The following is a 21,657-nucleotide window of genomic DNA, read 5'->3' as shown; positions in this document are numbered from 1 at the left end:
ATCACCATATATTTGACCCCCTTCACCCTTTACAACCCCCCACCCCTCTTCCCTCTGGTAACTACCACAGATTGTTGTCTGTGTCTATGAGGTTTTTATTGTTTTTCTTGTTTGCTTGGCAGCTCATGCAAATACCCTGAGCTTTAGCATTCTTATCTGTAAAGGGGAATAAGGACGCCCACCTATAGGATTGTTGTAAGGTTGAAAGTAAAATGTGCCAAGCCCCCAACACAAGTAGACACTTCCTAAAGAGTCCCCATTATTTTTACAGGAGACGACCACTATCAGTAGCCCATGTGGCTGATTGACAAAATAGCCACCCAAAAATATTTGTGGGTGACTAAACCTGCTTAACAATCTGTAGTGTCTTTTGCTATACTGCCTTTCACTTCTTTCAAGCTTGTCTTCATTAAAAAAGAAGAAGAAAGCTGGAATTCTTAAATTACAGGATCTTAGAGCTCATTTCATCAACCCCTTCATCTTACAAATGAGAAACCAACTGAGGTCCAAAGAGAGTCTGCCATGGTCTTGGCGAAGAGAGCTAAAGAGTGAAGATTTCACAACCTTTTGGTATTTCATATGAAATGATGTATTTTCCACCACCTATGGGATGTTTTTCCTTTAACCAAAGGATTAGGCACGGCAGCCTCATGGTCATTTCAGTCATCAAAGTGGCTTGCTCACAAAGCATTCTTTCTTTAGCCTCAAGTAATTTTATCTCTCAGGTCTTCTGTGTCCTTTTGTGCAAAATAAGATTGGAAAAGAAGCCATAGTTTCCATACCACTTGGTGGCTCTGGGGAAGTGCTGTTCAGGATGGTGCTAAACCTTAACTTCCCATCCTTATGTTCCATTCAAAACAGCACACCACTTTCTTAAAGTCTGTTTTACATACAGGCTTCTGTGTAAGATTTGTTTAGGGTTCAAAACAGTTTTTCCAGGTAGGTAACAACGTGACTAGAAGATCTCTAGGGTCCCTTCCCTCCTGTCCATTGCGACAGTGAAAATTGCCAAGTCAGTTCATTGAGAAGACTTGTACCAACTTCTACTTCCCAAGGGAGAAGGGTCCCCAACAGAGAAGACAAGAGGGAGAATGCAGAGGGAGAAAGGGGACAAGAAGAAGAAAAGCAAGGTCAAGGAGAACACAAATGAGACCACAGTACTTCCAACTTTCTCTGTCCATATATTTTTATATTTATCATCTTATTCAATCTTCTCAAAAATTATGCAGTATAAACACCAAAGATACTTTTCCCGTTTATCCTGGAAGGAAGCTGAAACACTAGAGGAAATAAGATAACAGGTCACCTCACCAGGCACCTTCCTTAAGGGAGTTTGTCTTCACATACTTAGGAAGTAAGGATGCTCCGATGGCTCACATCCTTGGAGTCTCAGAATGCAGTTGGCACTTCTTTCCACAGGTCACAGCCTGTCTGGGAGAGGCAGGCATTTCGGAGACCTCTGTCACTGCAGCCAACACGACGTGCAATTTGCTGCTTTGCATTTAGGTAGTGAGTGCTCTGTTGCAGATACAGTCCCTAGTCACAAGGCCAATACACAGTTAATGTAGCAGGAGTTACTGCACTCAACTGCTTCTGTGGCATGCAAATGAAGATAATTAGATATTCTGAAATTTCAAGATATGCCCAAGTGTTCAGTGCACCAAGGCGCCTCATGCTGGTTTTGTGACCTTCTGGTATTCTTATCCCACCATTCTCCACCTTCCCCTAGGACCTCAAAGCATTTCTTTATATTTTTTAAGTGTATTTAAATGCAATTTATTTTAATTCACATTTCACATACATCTATATAGATATGTTACAAATATTCATTATATATATATATATATATATATATATATATATATATACTAGTAGCCAGGTGCATGAAATTTGTGCACATTAAAAGGGAATTAATTGCCCTAGCTGGTTTTGCTCAGTGGATAGATCATCGGCCTGCGGACTCAAGGGTCCCAGGTTCAATTCCGGTCAAGGGCATGTACCTTGGTTGCGGGCACATCCCCAGTGGGGAGTGTGCAGGAGGCAGCTGATCGATGTTTCTTTCTCATCAATGTTTCTAACTCTCTATCCCTCTCCCTTCCTCTCTGTAAAAAATCAATAAAATATATTTTTTTAAAAAAGAGAATCAGCGGAGATACTTTAATATTGCTATTTGCCCTTTCTCTATAATAGAAGTGTGAGAGATGAAAGGAAATTAGTAAAATATATATGAAAATAATACATAAATTTATTAATAAACAATAACAAAAAGATATAACAACAACAGAGGCATGATATAAAAACGTGATATGAAAACAACAAAAACATGGTATGAAAACAACAAAAAAATGATATAAAAACAACAGTGATGCAAACAATGACTGATAAAGTGATTAAACTTATTCTAATATCTCCCTGTACACCACATTAAGAGTGAAAACACTTTCAGAGTGCTTGACTAATTTCCCTTGTGATGAAGTATTTAGAACTTTAACTGTAACATCACATGCTCTTCAAACTCAAGAGAAAGCAACATATAACTGACCATGTGAAAAAACAGGTTCAGGTAGGAATATGCCTACTTTGTCTAGAGTTTGTACTTGTGATTAATTAATAGTCATCACAAATGCTGGCATCACCGGAAACCATCTTTGAATCAATTTAAATTGGAGGCCAGTGTCAGATGGGAACAAATTAATTCTTGGAATCAGAACAACCTCTCCCTCTGCAGATCCTGTTAATACTTCAGCTTCGATAATGTTAGGTGGTAATCTTTTGATAATAAATCTGGTACCATTACAAAGACCCCATTTACTATTGAGATTTCTCAATAGCATGATGATTGCACCCACTTTCAATTTTAATTTATGACACAGCATTCCCGAAGGAGTATTACTATTAAGAAATTGGATAGGAAAATTTTCCTTTTCAGTATCATCTGTGGAATCAATGGAATCATCATTCAAATATGTGTGAAAATCTCCATCAAGTATATCCAAATTTTCTTCATTTAATTTTTGAACATGCTCGTTTTTTGGACAAAGAATTGCACGTTTAGATATATTTTTAATATTATCTATAGCAGTGGTTCTCAACCTTGGCTGCACATTAGAATCACCTGGGAATCTTTTTAAAAATATGATTCCTGGGCCTCATCCTCTGGAAATTGTTTCTTTGTTATGGGGTGGGGCCACAACATTAGTAACAAAGAAACAGAATTTCCGGAGGATGAGGCCCATAAATCAGGATTTTAAAAAGATTCCCAGGTGATTCTAATGTGCAGCCAAGGTTGAGAACCACTGATCTATAGATATAGTATTTCCAAAGGTAGCTTCAATAATAGATCCATTACAAACCATTTCACTTCCATGCTCTGCTCCAAGGGTGGGTTCCTGCCTGAAACCTCAGCCTCCAGGAAACAGCTGGGGGAGAGCCCAGCCGTTTCCAAGATGACGCATGCAGGACTGACTTCCTTCTGGTTGGTCGCTGTTCTGGCCATGATGTTATACCCAGGGTTTTTATATAAGTAGACTAAAGGCCTGGTGCACAAAATTCATGCACTGGGGGGTGTGGTCCCTCAGCCTGCCTGCACCCTCTCACAGTCTGGAACCCCTTGGGTGATGTCCACCTGCCGGCTTAGGCCCATTCCCTCTTGCTGTCCGGGACCCTTGCTCCTTGCTGCCCGCCTGCTTGCTGCTCCTTACTGTTGCCACGGAGGCAGGAGAGGCTCCCACCACCACCGCTGCACTCACCAGCTGTGAGCCTGGCTTCTAGCTGAGTGGCACTCCCCCTGTGGAGCACACTGACCACCAGGGGAAGCTCCTGAATTGAGCATCTGCCCCCTGGTGGCCAGTGCGCATCATAGTGACCAGTCGTTCTGCCATTTGGTTGATTTGCATATTAGTGTTTTATTATATAGGATATATATATGGGTATTTTTAAATATATCTGTGGAGATCACATATCTCAGTCTTTTTTAAATGTTTTTATTAAATTTATTGGGATAACATTGGTCAATATGATCATCTAGGTTTCAGGTGTGGGTTTCTATGTTACAAGATCTGTATATGGCACTGTGTGCCTTCCACCCACCTCAGGCTTCTATAAAACCCAATGTAGAAGCCACCTGTGATGAGGTAGGGAATTTGGGGGGCTCCCTTTTCCCTGGCTCTAGTACAGTGTCTTCTCATTAATTATGGCTTATCCCAGCATCTCCCTCTCTCAGCCTAAAGTGTGATATCCTCCTTCCCCGCCCCCCTTTCTTGGTAGTAACAGTAATAATACCTACAGTTACTGAGTACTTGTTATGTACCAGGAACCATGTTGGATGTTTTATAGACATTATTTCTTATAATCCTCATAACAGTGGAAAGAGGCTACTATTATCTGCCTTTTAAAAGGAAAAACTAAAGTTTAAGGCTAAATAAATTCCTGAGGCCAGCACTATGGGAAACGCTATGGGAAAAGGTTTAACGTTCCCTAAAGCTCATAATATTAACCATTACTCTGTGTGCCTGGTGCCCACTTTCTTAGGATCTTCCTATGGTGAACGTAATCTTAATTCATGCCACAACTGTCTATTGAGTGTCTCTCTCTGCCAGGCACTCCTCCAGGCAAGTCAGATCCAGCAGTGCGTGAACTGACAAAAATCCCCACGTTCTTGGCACTCACATTCCAGTGGGAAAGACCAACAATAGAGAGGATGAGTCACCGGGCACATTAATTCTTATTTCATAGATAAATATAGTTGAATTTATTACAAAACGGGAGATTCAGCCTTTCTATTTAACCTTCCTGGACTCCCCCTGCCTGGCTGGAGAAGCAGGGATGGAGGGAGGATTGGCAGGCAGGCTGGGGCCTCCAAGGGCAATCAGCCATTCAGACTTGCCAGCAACCAGTTTCTCCCAAACTCTGCCAAGAATAATGCTCCAACCTCAGAAGTTTGGCAATCACTCTTGTTAAGTACTTAAGCCCATGGAATCCTAAATTCTCTCACATGAGAACTTGAAAGCATTTTGAGTAAACAGACTTGTTTAGGATAAAAGGTTCTGCAAATGGGCCCTAGCTGGTTTGGCTCAGTGGATAGAGTGTGGGCCTGCGGACTGAAAGGTCCCGGCTTCGATTCTAGTCAAGGGCACATGCCTGGGTTGCGGGCTTGATCCCTAGTTGGGGGCATGCAGAAGGCAGCCAATCAATGATTCTCTCTCATCATTGATGTTTCTCTCTCTCTCTCTCTCTCTCTCTCTCTTTCTCCCTCTCCCCTCCTCTCTGAAATAAATAAAAATATATTTTTTAAAAAGGTTATGCAAATGAGACATTTGATGAATACTATCAAGACTTTCCTAGGTAAGTCAGTCTATGCTGACACACAAAACAGGAGGCAAAATGCCATTTGCCACCGAGACCTGGGCCCTAGGCTCCTGCCAAGTTCTGCAGATCTTTGAGGCTACTAGCCAAGGAAACACAGGGCACTTCTGCCTTTGAAACACATTAGGACCACAGACACAACCTGAGGTGTTTTTTTTTTTTACAAAAATAAAATAAAAGTCAATATTCAATTTACCTTATCCCATTTCTATTATTAATAGGCTCTTTAAACATTAATTTGTAAAATACATTTGAGATCTGGCAATTGTCACCAATTTGAGCTCAAGTACACTCATAAAAATTCTCAAAAATATTCATTTGTTAAAGGTTTGGTACGTTGATACTTATTTTAACACTAGAGGCCTGGTGCATGAAATTCTTGCATGGGTAGGGTACCCAGGCCTGGCAAGCGACCAGGGCTGATCGGGGCCTTCCTTCACTCTGTACCGCCCCCTGGTGGTCAGCACATGTTATAACAGCCAGTTGAATTCTGGGTCAGTCATACTCCCTAGGGGACAATTTGCATATTAGCCTTTTATTATATAGGATATGAAGTTGATTCTAAAAGAGTGCTATTCGGGTTCAGCCAGTTATTTTCCAAGTGCAGTTATAAGAGCCACCAGGATATACTGAGCAAATAGCCTGGGAGGAGCCAGGGTGTGTATCACTGATGGCAAACTGCTAGCATTCCCATGCATAGTGTCACTTATTTCTTCATGAGTTTCAAAATAGAAAAATATTTAATTCCTTACACAATAATATTTTCTCAAAAAATGGGGCAAAAAAACCCAAACTTAATATCTTGACCACATTCTCATTTAAATGTAAAAGTTCTTGACACTCTCTTCACATTGAGAAAATGAAGCTCACCATGAGGTGCTAGTAAAAAGAGAAACATGAGAAAGAGCAACCTCAGAATAAATCAGTCCTCTCAGCCGAAACCCACCCCTTCCAAGTGGAGTTTTGGGGTCCTGGGCTGCTGTGGTCGCAGTCGGTGCTGCCAACTGCACGGCGTCCAGCTCAGTGCTTTCCGGGAACACAGGAGGTTGCACAACCTCGCCCCGGGTGAGGTGAGCCAGGGCCATGTGGTTTGGCTGATAAAGTGTAAGCAGAAATGTGACGTTAAGAAGCAGAAATAGAGGTAGAAGCTTTAAGAAGCCGTGTATTACCCAGCGCCCTCCGGCCTCTGCAGCCATCCTGGACGTGAGTTTAGAGGGGACGCTTAATGAGCACAGCACTTTGCCAGCCCACAAGGGGAATGCAACACAACTGGGAGCAAATGTGAGGGCTGCTGTTACAGTGCACACCCTAGTCCATCCCAACAGACTCAGCTCAGTGACGACACACCTTCCAAGTGCAGGGGCCAGCACATAAGATGACCTCTAACTTATGATTTAATTGTCAGCGGTATTCCTCCGCTGCAGAGGTTGTTCGGACAGGAGATGCAGAGCTGGTGCTGGGCGCTGCACTCTCAAAGTGCTGATTCAGGCTCTACTGCACCAGCTCTGTGCCCTGGACTGGGCCCACCTCCTCCCGCCACCCATGAGCCATCGATATTGTGGCAATTCACATTTGAGTATTTCTTTCTACATCAGATAGCAACTGAATAATTGCAATGAAGATTATCTTGAATGCTGCCCCCCCCCGACACACACACACACACACACACACACACACACTGTCTTCTAATGTCTTATTGCAGAGACATGGGAAAGTTCATGCAGAAGGGAAATGTAGGCAGCCAACACGTTGTGTGAAGCTAAGCAGGTTGGATATAAAATCCTTGCGTTTTATGAATATAATTATTGAACATAAGTAAATGTAAGCCCTCATTTCCACTGGCTTGCTCACTCCCCATCCTATATAATAAAAGCCTAATATGCTAAGTGTCCAGTCAACTGGTTGGCTGTTCAACCAATCAAAGCGTATTATGCTAATGATATGTTAAGGCCGCTCAACTGCTTGCAATGATGTGCACTGACCACCAGGGGGCAGACACTCCAACTGGTAGGTTAGCTTGCTGCTGAGGTCTGGCCCTGGAGCCCTCCTGCAGTCCCTCCCCATCCGGCCAACCTTCCGCATCTCTCCCCTGCCCTGCTCATGCACCGTTAGGGTCCCTCAGCCTGGCCTGCACCCTCTCACAATCTGGAACCCCTCAGCGGATGTTGGAGAGCTGGTTTTGGGGGGTGGTTTCAGGGGATCCGCCTAAGCTGGCAGGCAGACATCCCCCGAGGGTTCCAAACTGTGAGAAGGTGCAGGCTGGGCTGAGGAACCTCCCCCCCCCCCCCCTCCCCCCAGTGCATGAATTTCGTGCACCAGGCCTCTAATATAAATATATATATATATATATAGAGAGAGAGAGAGAGAGAGAGAGAGAGAGAGAGAGAGAGAGAGAGACTGTGTTAGATTTCACATCTAGCTTTCTCGGCGTACACAGCCAAGAACCACTGCCCACCCCTTTCCTGCTTCTGCTCCAGAATGTCCCCAGGTGCTGCAGGTGGTGAGCTTGCCACCCTATCGTACTCTGGACAAGCAGCAGGTGGCTGAGCATTGGCTTGAGGAAAGGAAATATGCAGCATTATATAAAAGGGGATTTTTCTTGTGGTCTTGGCGGAGACCCCAAAGGCGAAGACAGTAGCCTCATCTAATCTCAAGAAAACTCTGGTAGTCACTTTCATTTGTGTTAGTTTTCTATTCCTTCTACAATAGATCACAAACTGCAATTTGTTTAAACTGCTAACCAAATTCAGCAGTTTATTTTCTTTTTATGTTTTTTAACTTATTGATTGAGAGAGAGAGAGAGAGAGAGAGAGAGAGAGAGATTTGTTGTTCCACTTATTTATGCATTCATTGGTTGATTCTTGTATGTGCCCTGACAGGGGATTGAACCTGCAACCTTGGCTTATTGCGACGATGCTCTAACAAACTGAGCTACCCAGCCAGGGCAAATTTGATCATTTAAACAGCACAGATTGGTTATCTCATAGCTGTCATTCACAAGTCCAGGCCAGTTTGACAGATTCTCACAATGGTCTCACAAAGCCAGAATGAGATGTCAGCAGGCTTGACTCTTAGCTAGAAGGCCTGGGGGAGATGCTTCCAGTTCAGCAAGTTGGCAGAATTCAGCCCTTGAACCTGTAGAATTGAGACCCCCGTGTCCTTGCTGACTACAACAGAGGTCATTCTCAGCTTCTAAAAGCCACTTTCATTCCCTGGCTGGTGGCTCCCTTTGTGTTTAAAACCAGCTGCAATGGGCTGAATCCTCCCCACACTTCGAATTTCTCTGACTTCATCTCCTATCTCATTTCTCCTGCCTCTAGCCAGAAAAGTTTCTCTCCTTGTGATTAGATTGGATACACTAGATAATCCAAGATTCTATCTCTAACTGAAGATTCATAACCTTAATTGCATCTGTAAAATCCTTTTAGCCACATACCTTAAATACTCACAGGTTTCAGGAATTAGGACATCTTTGTTGCGCCAATACCACACCATCTGTCTAATCAGCTTAGGCTGCTATAACAAAATACCATAAACTGGGGGCTTATAAATAACATACGCTTATTTCTCACAGTTCTGAAGGCTGACTGTTTGAGATCAGGATATCAGTCTGGTCAGGTTCTGGTCAGAACCTCTTCCAGGTTGCAGACTGAGATGACTTCTACTTGTATCCTCGCTTGGTGGAAAGAGGGTGAGCTAGCTCCCTGGCCTCTTCCTATACGTGCACTAATCCCATTAATGTCATGAACTAATTACTTCCCCAAAACCTCACCTACAAATACTACCACATTGGGGATAATATTTCAACATAAGAATTTGAGGGAGACAAACATTCAGCCAATAATGACATATATGTCTTGCTAAGCTAAGGGATGGCCAATGGCCAAACCCCACTTCTGTGGTCTCTTTACCCATCAGCATTCATCAGCCTATATATGGGAAGACCAAAAGCTGGTTGAGAAGGCAGGGTACGGTGGGGGTGGGGGGCTGGTGTACATGGAGATGTACAGGCTGGCTTGTTTCTATAGAGAAGAGGAGTATTTTGCCACCTCAGGGGAGAGTTTGGAGGGATGTTATATTCACCCCAAATCAAGTGAGGGGGCTTTGTGGCCTGGAGAATCCTGAGAATTTTGGGGGGTGGGGGGATTGACCTATGTCCTGGAGTTTGAGTACAGAGACTATGCCCCTAGAAAGAGCTGAAGGCAAGAGCCTGCTTATGGCCACAGCCTCATGAAGAAACACTGCGGTGAGAGACTTTTGAACTCCTAGTGTTCCGAAGATCATGGGGGCCTGATGGTTCTCCAGGCCCACAGGTGTGACTCCTAAGCAGAAAGAGGCTGTAAACCACAGGACCAGCTGAGCTGCCGTTAAGAGGGAAGAAAGAAAACATAGTGGCCTCATTGCCCAACAGTGATGTGACCGTTAATTTTATGCATCAACCTGACTGGCTCACTGTGTGCCCAGATTCAACATTATCCGGGTGTGTCCGTGAGGGTGTTTCTGGAAGAAATTAGCATTTGAATTATTAGACTGAGTGGAGCACATTGCTCTCCCAATGAGGGAAGACATCCTTGAATCCTTGAGGATCTGAATGGGACAAAATGGGAAGAAGGAAGAGTTCATTCTCTTCCTGCTGGCCTGCTTGAACTGGGACATTGGTCTCCTCATGCCCTGGGACTGGGACTTGCGTCACCTGCTCCCATGGTCCTTGGGTCTTTGGACTAGACTGAAATTACACCACCGGCTTTCCTGGGTCTCAGCTTACAGACAGCACATGGTGGGACTTCTCAACCTCTTAAATGGTGTGAACCAATTGCTCATAATACATCTCCATATCTGTATCTGCATATACATATATTGGATTCATCTATCTCTCTGGAGAACCCTGACTGATACAGATTTTGTAGGAACTCCCCACAGTAGGTATGCAAGTAGCTCATAAAAGTGTTCTATGTGAGAAAATATCAGCATTTGATCTCTGCCACTCAGGGGATACCACAAGCAAATAGCAAAATCCCAAGCCCAGGTAAGGATTTTTCTCCTGAACCTCACATATCTTTTCTCTATTTCAACCCAGGGGGAGATAGGAGGAGCACTGTAAGGGCAGAAACTTAGACAAACAAGGAGAAATGAAGCAAAGCAAACCAGCTGTCCACAGCAATGATGTTTCAAGCTGGTGCAAGTGTGAGTTTGGAGCAGAAGAAGACTTTGCCCTGGATGACAGGTTCAAGTTTTGATGTGGATGAAATTTGGGTCTGAGAAATGGTTGCTAATATGGAAAAGAACTGAGAAGGTGTGAGCTCATTGCTTGTCCTGGTTGGGGAAGGGAGATCAGACCATATCTGAAGTAGTGGTAAGAAATGAAGACGTTGTTTCTTCCTTGCTTACTACTTAGCAGTTTGGTAGTAGATAGGGGTGGTGTGTGTGTGTGTGTGTGTGTTGGGGGGTGTGGGATAATGAGATCACATTTTTTAAAAATTTGGACCTTTGACCAAGTTAGAGAAAAATCTTCCAATTAGATCATATTTGGATATCGAATTCCCACTTTAAAAAGACTGACCACATTTAACCCAAAGAAGTGTTACAAAGACATGCCAAAATTATTCTCTACTCTAGATTATGCCATGGACACGCTGCTCCTCCAAACTTCCCCAATGACCAATCGCCATGCTCTTCCATCTCCAGGAAGGAGGACCCTGTGCTCCCCACAGAGACGTCTCGAGGCACACGGGCAGCAGACTCTGTGGCACTGCCCTGCCTGGATTTGTTCTGCTGGGTTCTGTGCACTTCACCTCAAATCCAAATAACACGTTCACAGAGTGACTTCCAGGTCACACCATAGGAGATAATAATTAATAGGTCTCCCACTAGTAATTAGCTATGTGTGTAAAGTTCTTTTTCTTCCTTTACTTTGACCTGACAAATAAGAGTTTTCATTTGAGGCATTCCACCAACAAGGCAGTCATTGACCTGACTAACCCAGAATTAGATGGCTTCTCCCTTGCCCAAAGGGCCATTTGCTAATGTAAAAAGGCTGAAAGAGAATGTTTGTCACCTGAGCTTACTCATCTGTCACAGGCTAAGATACTGGCTGTGTTCTAGAAAAAGCCATATTTCTACTAATTGCTTCTTAGGTAACTGAGGTAGATTGTATTACTATTCAAAATATTTACTACCTTCCCCTATAGGAAGATTCTACATCTTTTAACTGATTGATATTGGGTTTAGCCATGCAAATTAGAATGCCCTTCCCTTAAAAAAAGATTTTATCTCCCTGTCCCATTAATACCAGTCTTGACTACATGACTTCCTTTAGCCAATGAAATGTGAGAGGAAACAACATGTGAAAATTCTGAGCAAAGGCTTTAAAAACTCACAGGCAGCTCTGTCATACTCTCTTTGCCCTTGGCCATGAAACTGGCAATGTTCCAAAGAGGAACCGTGCCTTTATCCCAGGTCCAAGAAATATGGCTGACATGTGATGAATGAGTAGCATGACCGAAAAATTAACTTGAAAATTGTTTTATGCCCTGAGAGTGGGGGGTGCTTATTACTATCACATAACTTAGCCTAAACTGACTGATACAGTACCTGAATCCTGGTGTCAGCTCTTAGTCTGGCGTTAACTAAAGAACTCAATTTTCATAATATTTATCTCACCCAAGGTGTGTAATACTAATTTGAGCAAATTTTGTAACATGGCTTATGAAATTCCTGGGTATGTACCCACTGGTTGCTGCTGCTAGTGAGTTCCAGTCTGCCCTCCAGGGCCTGTGAGGAGCAGAGTAAAGGATGTCATTTCCATCAGTCATAGCAAGGCAGGCCCACCAGGCAGCCCATCAGTCAAATTGTGTCATGCTTACATTCAGCCATAAACTATTCAAAATCCATATACTGTAGCAATACACTGACATCTTCATGAAACAGAAATGATGCAAAGGAAGGCATACACCTGCTTTAAATGGCATGTGTTTTCTCTATAATATTTCAAAGAACCTCTTTGCATTATTTTTAAATTATTACCAAAAGGATAAACATGCTATGTTCCTTCCACTTAAATGCATGTGCCCTCCTTTTTAGGGATAATTATCCTGTGGTAGGAACCCACTGCTCTGACAGTGGGACTGTTATTGTTTAAACCTGTCTTACTCAACACGTGCTAAAAGCACATGTTCAATAACACTGAGCTATTAAAACACTCAACCACAAACCAAAATGATTAAATACGTATAGGAATGGAACAGGTTTTTAAAGAAATTTCATTTTTTCATGTAACTAATATGTATCTATGTAATCACACTTGCATAAAATCAAAATTTTTCCTAAGTTTATGTTTTAAGTTATAATTGCTTCTGCAGTATCTATTCCTTAGACTATATAATTTGAAATGTTACAATGACCTAAGACATTTCTGTTAGTAATATAGAGATATTACTTATCCTTCAGGCTGGGCCACACAGTCTATATCAGTGATGGTGAACCTTTTGAGCTCGGCGTGTCAGCATTTTGAAAAACCCTAACTTAACTCTGGTGCCATGTCACATATAGGAATTTTTTGATATTTGCAACCATATTAAAACAAAGATTTATATTTTTGATATTTATTTTATATATTTAAATGCCATTTAACAAAGAAAAATCAACCAAAAAAATGAGTTCACGTGTCACCTCTGACACATGTGTCATAGGTTCGCCATCACTGGTCTATATCTTCAGAAACATTGCTATGTGTTCACCAAGAAAATGGAACTCACAGATTCTGGCCACAAGAGAGTAAAAGACAGCTATCTGGATAATCTCTGACTACAGATTTTTCACTAAATCTATGACCAAATTGAACTGACACCTTACTTAAAAATGACCAAAAGTTAGGCAAATTTATTTTGCTTTTTTAAATTCTATAATAAGAATTTTCTTTCTTTACATTTTCTACCAGTTCTTTTTCAATTTGAAATGGAAATCACTCATATTTTATTTGTTTATATATCCAAAAGCCTTCATTAGTGTCTATAATATGAAACATCTTGTTAAAGGAAACCTGACAGTCACGTTTCTTCACTTGTTTGGGTCTTGTTATGCCCAGATTTCAAGATTCCCAAGAAACCACATCAGGGAGCCAGCCAATCCGATGCAAAAGCATAAGAATCTGTATTTCAAGCTAGCTTGAGCTCCCCATCCACCAGACTCACCGACACATCGGCTGGCTAAGTGGCCAAGAGACAGAACCCCACCTAGAGACGGGTTTTAAAGGGGGGGTTGGAGTAAGGGGAGGAGAAAGGACTGTGCTCTGCGGATTGGCCAGGCGCAAGTAGATGTCTTGTTCCTGGGTGTGGCTAGCAGAGTCTTAGACTTCTGGGAAGAACCTTCTTGCCAAGCACGTGGCCAAGGTAAGATGGAGGGCGTAGCCCTTACCCTGGGGCAAGATGGAGGGTGTAGCCTTTACCCTGGGGCAAGGTGGAGGGTGTAGCCTTTACCCTGGGGCAAGGTGGAGAGCCTAGCCCTCGCCCTTTCATTCCCCCCTTTGTCTTGGAACTTCCGGCTCAATCATGAGACGGACTGCATTTCTATTCCACCGGTGCTAGAGGCCCGTATGTGGAGGGAGGGGGCCTGCCTTACCCCCTCCTTTGTGAATGAAAGGGCGAGGGCTAGGCCCTCCACCTTGCCCCAGGGTAAAGGCTACACCCTCCATCTTGCCCCAGGGTAAGGGCTACGTCCTCCATCTTACCTTGGCCACGTACTTGGCAAGAAGGTTCTTCCCAGAAGTCTAAGACTCTGCTAGCCACACCCAGGAACAAGACATCTACTTGTGCCTGGCCAATCGGCAGAGCACAGTCCTTTCTCCTCCCCTTACTCCAACCCCCCCTTTAAAACCCGTCTCTAGGTGGGGTTCTGTCTCTTGGCCACTTAGCTAGCCGATGTGTCGGTGAGTCTGGTGGATGGGGAGCTCAAGCTAGCTTGAAATACAGATTCTTATGCTTTTGCATCGGATTGGCTGGCTCCCTGATGTGGTTTCTTGGGAATCTTGAAATCTGGGCATAACAGGTCTCATGAGTAACACGGGACTAGAGTAGCTCCCTTGTGAATGGCAGTGACAAGGAAAGAAAGTCGAGTGAAGCCTGGCCTGGCCGCAGGCACATGTGAATGCATAGTATTAGCTTTTGCTATTATTCTTGCGGTGGTTTTATTTGGTTGTTGTTTTCATTAGTATTTATTACTGACATTTATCCCTGAAGTGTTTCAAAGAGAACATAGGGAAAGGAAGACATGGAGAAGAGGTACACTGTACCCCTAGTGAGGTGAGTTCATTCTCAGGCGACAGAAGGAGTGTCTGGTGGTGTCCGCTGTGCACCTTCCTGAGTTCTCCTACTCATTTTTCATTTCACAGATGGGGACACGAAGCCTGAGGCTGATGAGGAATCTTGCCTAAGTCAACACAAATCTTGAATAAGGAAGCAAGAATTTGAATCTATGCCTCCATAATCCCAGCCTCTTTTCCATTATAAAGGCTTCCAGTCAAACTTTCACTAAAGTAATACAACAGAAAGTAGTACAGTCTCATTTGAGACTTTGTGAAAGCCTGATTTGCCTTGTAGTCAACATTTCCGCGATGGTTAATTATGAAGAGGGACAAACAAAAGAAATCACATAAAATAGTATATGTCCTACAATGTCATGTAAAATTAGTGAATAATATTATAGAAAAATGGAATATTGCCATAAAAGTAATATCACTGATGTTTACCATTGTACTAAAAGATTAAAATTAAGAAATACGTCTTCAGAATTCTGAAACTAACCATTTTTAAAATCATTTTAAAACTGCCACTGCCGAGACAGGTTTGGCTCAGTGGATAGAGCGTCGGCCTGCGGACTGAAGGGTCCCAGGTTCGATTCCGGCCAAGGGCATGTACCTGGGTTGCAGGCACATCCCCAGTAGGGAGTGTGCAGGAGGCAGCTGATCGATGTTTCTCTCTCATCGATGTTTCTAACTCTCTATCCCTCTCCCTTCCTCTCTGTGAAAAATCAATAAAATATATTTTTTTTAAAAAACTGCCACTGACATTCAGTCTGTTTATTTCTTTTCAGAGAGGGAAACTCAGTGCTCTCTCAAAGCCTCTCAGCACTGCCTGTTGCATGAATGGCTAATTTGGGCTAATTATTCTCTTCTAGTCTCATTATCCATGAACTGCATCCCAAAGGGGTGAAATAAAAAAGACAGGTTGATTTACATACAAGAGCAATGGCATCAGAAGTAAAAAGAATAATGTCCAAAGAACAGTAATAAAAATAAATACCAGATTTCTAACTGGCAACCGCAAAACCTAGACAAGAGCTTGGGTGAGGGAGTGAGTCATCAGCACCAGAACAAAGCATTGGTCCTGCCTTCTCCACTCTGACCAGATGGGCAGTGCCACAGATTTCCAAGGATGCTGATCCAGCTGTGGCTGCAAACCATTCCTTTCCCTCCCTCTTATCGAACTATCTTCTGGATACCGGGAACATCTACAAAACATTGAACATGATGATAGTCTCATTATTTCACACTAAATACCCAAGTAGTGGAATACTTTCAAGCCATCTCTTCTTCATCTAACAAACAGAGGAATAGTGACTGAATTTGATCTGTGGTGCATTAATGGTGGAGGAAAGAGTTAACCCTTTATAACTTAACCCCTTATTATTAGAACTAGGGGCCCAGTGCATGAATTCATGCACCTTGAAAGGAACTGTGGGCAGCAAGACTGTGGTGGGCACAGGGGCGGGTCTTAGCCCATCCTCCATGCCCCCACCCGACTTCTCCTGCCTCGGCTCCTGGTTCCCTGTCTGCCAGCAGCCCTGCTCCCAGGCACTGACAGTGCTGGCCCCACTTGCATCCGCTGACAGCGCGGAGCAATTGGGGCTGGTGCCAGCAGTGGGTGCACGTGGAGCCGGCGCCGTCGGTAGGTGTGAGCAAGGAGCAGAGGGAGGTGGAGAAGCCCTTTAGGGGTGATCGGGGCTGGCAGCCGCTGCTCACACCCAGTGATGGCGCTGAGCGATCGGGACTGGCACCGGGTGCTGGTAGCGGGTGCTCATGAGCACCCGGTGGGACCACGGTGCACAGGAGCAAAGAATTTTCAGTAACCTCCAGAGGCTCGCCCTGATGACAGTGACCAGCGTCCTGACTTGGTCTGGTGCCCCCATTCACCTGCTCAACCATCCTGCTGCGGCCAATGCCCACCATGCTCTGTGCTCTGCCACCTGCTGCCAATGCCAGTCATGTTCTGCGCGTGCCCCCTGGTGGTCCGTGCATGTCATAGCGACTGGTTGTTCGGTTGTTCCACTGTTTGGTATTTGCATATTAGGGTTTTATATATATAAATGCCCTAGTAACACACACTCTTTGTTACTACAATAGAAACAGAAATCTGTGGCAATGGAAAATTTTTGTTGTTGTTGTTGCTGTTTTTTAAAGAGTTTCAAAGGATCATTAAGCACATGAGCTCTGGAGTCGGACTTCCATCTAATACCCACCCCGCCAGCCTGGAATGGTCAGCTCGGTGAGCCTCGGCTAGCCGGAATTATTGGCAGGACACAGTGCGTGAGAATTTATAAGATGATGTTTAAAACATGAACCTGGATTTCTACTGACCTTAACTTAAGCCATTCATATTTTTTAGTAGTTCTGGCCTCTGATTTTCCTCATGTTTACATGTTTATCTATTGAATGAACAGGTTTGGACTTTCACTCTATCTATTCATTGTCACTGCAGCTAGCTCTGCTCTACTCCCATTTAACACTTGAGTTTTCACATAATGGAACTGGAAAAGGAAAAACTTTGCTCCGGGAAAGTCCCATTACCTTTCCTTCTGCCTTGAGCCTGGAGGAGACTCCCTGGATGACAGAGGAAACTCACCGCCTCCTCTCTCACCTGCCTGAGTCGCAGCTGAGCCCAGGCACCCATCAGACCCACAGCATCCTCCCAGGAGCAGCCAGGCTCCCAGCCTCCCAGCTGCTTAGTAGGCTCTTCCCAGCACAAGGCACAGCCACCTGCCCCACACAGTCAGCCCTGCACTCCCAGACTCTCTCCTCCCCTGGCTGCCCATCTGAGAGGGATGTATCTGGACATTCACATTTCCTCATTGGCTTCCATGATTTTTCTTTACATTTTCCAGAAGGAAACATAGCTAAAAAGCATGCCTCTGACCCTGTTCTTGCCCAGGAAATACTGACTCCAGAGGCAAGCGGTGGAGGAAAAGGAAGCGGTTGGGTGTGTGGGGAAGCAGCAGGAAGCAGAGCGCTCAGTAGTCGCCCTGATGGTGCCCCAGCCCCGGGCCCTCAGTACCAACCTCTACCCTCAAACTCAGTTCATTGAAAATGCAAACAGCAGAAACGTCCAGAGCTCAACTGCTGGGATAAGTGTTCTAAAGAGAAGTGAACGGAGAGGCACAATGATAAGTGGGGAATTGAAGAATCTATCTTGAGTGGGTCGAGTTAAAAATAATGTTTGCATATTTTCTCCTTGAAATTAAAACCAAAGTGAACCTGGGTCATGAATCTTTCAGCTAATAACCCATTTTGCCAGCATAAGGTTCAGCTGAAAGTGACAGAAGCCTTTTTGTTTTTTAAGTTTTTGAGATTACTTATCACTATGAAAAAAACGCCCTCACTCTTATGAGAAACGTTATCATTGTACTTGTGATGAAAGCTTACCTGGTTTGCTCTGGACTCAGTACAATCTTGGCTGTACAGTCAGTATTTTCACAGGTTTCTTCTCTAAGTTGCTTTTTCCTTCCACAATAAAATATGACACTATTTCCCCTTTTAATCGTCCCGGTCAGTTGGGACAATGTGTGGTTGGGTAGCGAGCACTGTGATCAGTCACTAGCCGCACGGGCCCGGCCTTTCCAGCAAGGACACATAGAGATAAGCCTGCACTGAGAGCATCCCTACTGTCATGTCCCACCATAGCCACCCCTGCAGCAGAGCGGCCACCCCGAAGCCAGGCTCGCTGCCCCGAGCACCGCTGGAGGCCGCAGGGCCTCGGCCACTCATTAGTTGAATCCTCAGGGTCCCCAACCCTAGGTCACTGCTCAGAGACTAGGAATGTGCACCCTGCGAAGGCGGCCATGGACAGGCCACCCTTAGTCAGAGTCCCGCAACGCCCCCCCCCCCCCCCAGCCACACAACCAGTGCCGGCACTGCCTTGCCCCTGGGCCCACTAGACATCAAGACCTGACCCACCAGACAGAGGCAACACTAGGGGTCTACGTCTGCAAAACTGAGGGGTTTCTGTCAACAGCCTCAGTTTAGGGCACTAAATAACATTTATATTTTTCTCCTCCTTTCCAGGAAAAAATTTCTAATTTACCTCAACATTTAATAATATATTTTTTTTTCAGTTTTTAAACCAAGCTCTGGCCAATTTTATTAAAGAAAAATTTCCCATGATTTACTTTTCACCAGTCTGTTCTGGCATGCTTCTAATGATATCAGAATCACCTGGGTCAATGATAGCCAGTGTGCATACCCTGTAGTATTTTCCACACACTGTGCCCAAATTCAATATTATTGCCACTGTAGTGATGGACACCAGTCTTGGCCAACATGGCATAGTACTCTATTTCAGATTTCCTCAAGGCCGGGCAGTTGTTGGCCAGGATGACCAGCTTTGCTTTGCCTTGTCGGATCATCTTCAGCGTCTGCTTGTACCCCAGCATGTACTTCCCACTTTTTGTCACCAGCTGGAGCCTGGAGTCGATTGACTCCAACGACTTTTTTGTCTTCTTTGTGGCCACCATCTTCCTGCCTCAAGTGCGGGACGGCCCCCAACCAGATGCAGCCGCCAAGATGGCCGGGGAGCGAGAAAAGCAATATTTAATATCTTTTAAATGAGGTGTTTTGTATTAAGAAGCTATGTAAATAACAGAGATTATTTTAAAACCACAAATTAATTATAGTTGTCCAGTATTCACTAAATTTATTTGGAAGATTTACTTATCATGTGTGTGTGAGAGAGAGAGAGACAGAGAGAGAGAGGAAGAGGGAGAGAGAAAGAATCTCCTTCTAAAGTCAAAGTGACCTCTTATATGCTACTAGAGGCCCGGTGCACGAAATTCATGCACAGGTAGGGTCCCTAGGCCTGGCCAGGGATCAGGGCCGATCCGGGCCTTCTGGCTGCCAGCTGGGCCTTCCTTCATTCTGGGCCTTCCTTCATTCTGTGCCGCCCCCGGGTGGTCAGCACACATCATAGTGAGCGATCGAACTTCCCAGTTTCCTGATCGAACTCCTGAGGGGACACTTTGCATTTTAACCTTTTATATATGTATATTAATTACTGTATTACTTTCCATATAAACAACTGTAAATCTAGTTTTGCCCCACACTGTATTTGTCTGGTGGCTTATACTGTATTTTCGTTTCCTGTCTTCATTGCTGAGACAGACATAAAAGCCAACCCAAGAGGTTAAATGAACACTTCGCTGACAGGCAGCATGCTCAGTCCCTAGTATTTGGGCTTTGAAATCTACTCGGCTTGTTTAGGTGAAACATTAAAAAAAAAATTGTGTCCCTCCAGTAACTGAATTTACAAAACAGAGTGGACAATTATCACCTTCATTTGTAGAGATAAACAGGGTATAAAAAGAAAGGGGGGTAGTTTGACCAAAAATTCTACCTCAAAGGTGATGATGGCCTTACTTCTTGACCAACAACCTTAACTTACTCAGCTTTCATATACTAAAAACTTGGGGGCGGGGGGAAGGGGTGGGTAAAGGTTTAGGGGTTTGGAAAAGGACCAAGGAGGCCTTTAAGATCAAAGCAATTTTAGGATAAAAGAGAATAATTACTAAGATTCAACCTCTGAGTTTTCAGAGATTTGCCATAGGGCCAAATTACAATGGTAAGTTCTTTGGGTAAGATGCACATTTACCAAGTTGAACATTTATAGCCACTGCCATTTGAAGTATTGAACCTCCATTCATTTGAAACTTGCCTAATACTATATGACCTCTTGTATTTGTCTTGTACTGTTTTTAACTCTTGAAATACTGAACTTTTTAACTCTGTATGTCTTATTCCCTCCAACTAAGGCTGTAAGCTTTTGGAGAGAAATGCCTGTATTATGCCCCTCACCCCCATTCCTTACCAAGAGGGTCAACCTTGAACTGAACCTTGAACTCTTTCATTTTTTTGGAACACCCTTGGGACATGCATTCTGAAAATGGGCACAACATGTTTTTAGGGAAAATCTAATGGCCAAGAGCCCAGCCAGTGTAAATACATTCTTTCTACATCTTCACTTTAATGACAAAAGATTGTTTAGATTTAGAGAAGAAAAAGGGTGGATTTATTTTACAGTGTGTTAAAGTATTGGAAACGAAGCCACTGAGAGTTCTTTGATTTTATGCGGTATCATGGTGCAAAGCCCAGGCCTCCCTGTTATCCTCAGAGCTGAACAACAGGTTCCAGGTGATATAGCTCCCCCACCCCCACCCCCACCCCCACCGCATGGGCACTTGAAGCTGACAGTTGTTTCGCATCAGGGTCTCAGGGCTTTTCAGCGGACAGGCCCACAGTGAGAGGAGCGGGGCCTCACGCAGAGGAGCCACCCCAGAAAGCAGTCAGACGCCGCCTTTCCAGCATTCCACCCCTGAAGACAACCCCAAGTAACAGAAGCGCATTTGTACAGGGACAGAACTGTAAGCCTGAGAGACAGACGGGCACATATGGACTGGGGATATTCAGAGCAAGAGAGTGAGGGCACAAACCACGCAGGGTGATGAGAGTCCACCTGCGGCCAGGGCGTTGTGTGCTAGTGAGCAGGTGGGCGTGTGACATCCACTCCGGGACCATTGGCCGCGCAGTCTGGCCTGGCATGGCTTCCAGGTCCAAGAGAAGCAGGTGGCTTTGTTCCCAGAATGTGAGTGAGGAGCGGAGCCCGGGCTGAGAGAAGACAGTGTTCCCAGGCGGGAACTCGTAATCCACGCCAAGGCTTGGACAGCATGAAGCTCGCTATCCAGCTTCCCGGCCCAAGCTTCGGACTGAGCCGGAAGCCCGCAGTGGGGGCAGCCTCGATGGCCAGCAAACAGCACCCTCAGTATGCGGTGTGAGCCCGCCGAGTCCCCAGCTAGAGCTGGGGCTCCAAGCTCCCCCACTCTCCCGGGCACCAGCACTACATTCCATTTAAAAATAACACCCACGTGCGCGGTAAACAACTGCAGGCGGCAAATAAACAACCACGGGCGGCTTCGCCAGCTGGCCCGCTGTGTCAGGAAGCACCTGGCAGCTGCCTTGAGCCCCCGGCCTCGCAGCTG

The 21,657-nt window shown here is 44.5% G+C and overlaps 1 pseudogene; it reads right to left on the bottom strand.

The window, feature by feature from the left end:
- Positions 1-18,732: 18,732 nt before the first annotated feature.
- Positions 18,733-19,206, bottom strand: LOC139019535 (large ribosomal subunit protein eL30 pseudogene; annotated as a pseudogene).
- Positions 19,207-21,657: the final 2,451 nt, after the last annotated feature.

Source organism: Myotis yumanensis, unplaced genomic scaffold, assembly GCF_028538775.1.
Source record: "Myotis yumanensis isolate MYYU_CA2020_CCGP unplaced genomic scaffold, mMyoYum1.0.hap1 SCAF_11, whole genome shotgun sequence".
In the NCBI taxonomy this organism is placed as follows: domain Eukaryota; kingdom Metazoa; phylum Chordata; class Mammalia; order Chiroptera; family Vespertilionidae; genus Myotis; species Myotis yumanensis.
The sequence above is the reverse complement of the archived record's forward strand: the minus strand, read 5'-3'. Positions and strand labels throughout refer to the sequence as shown.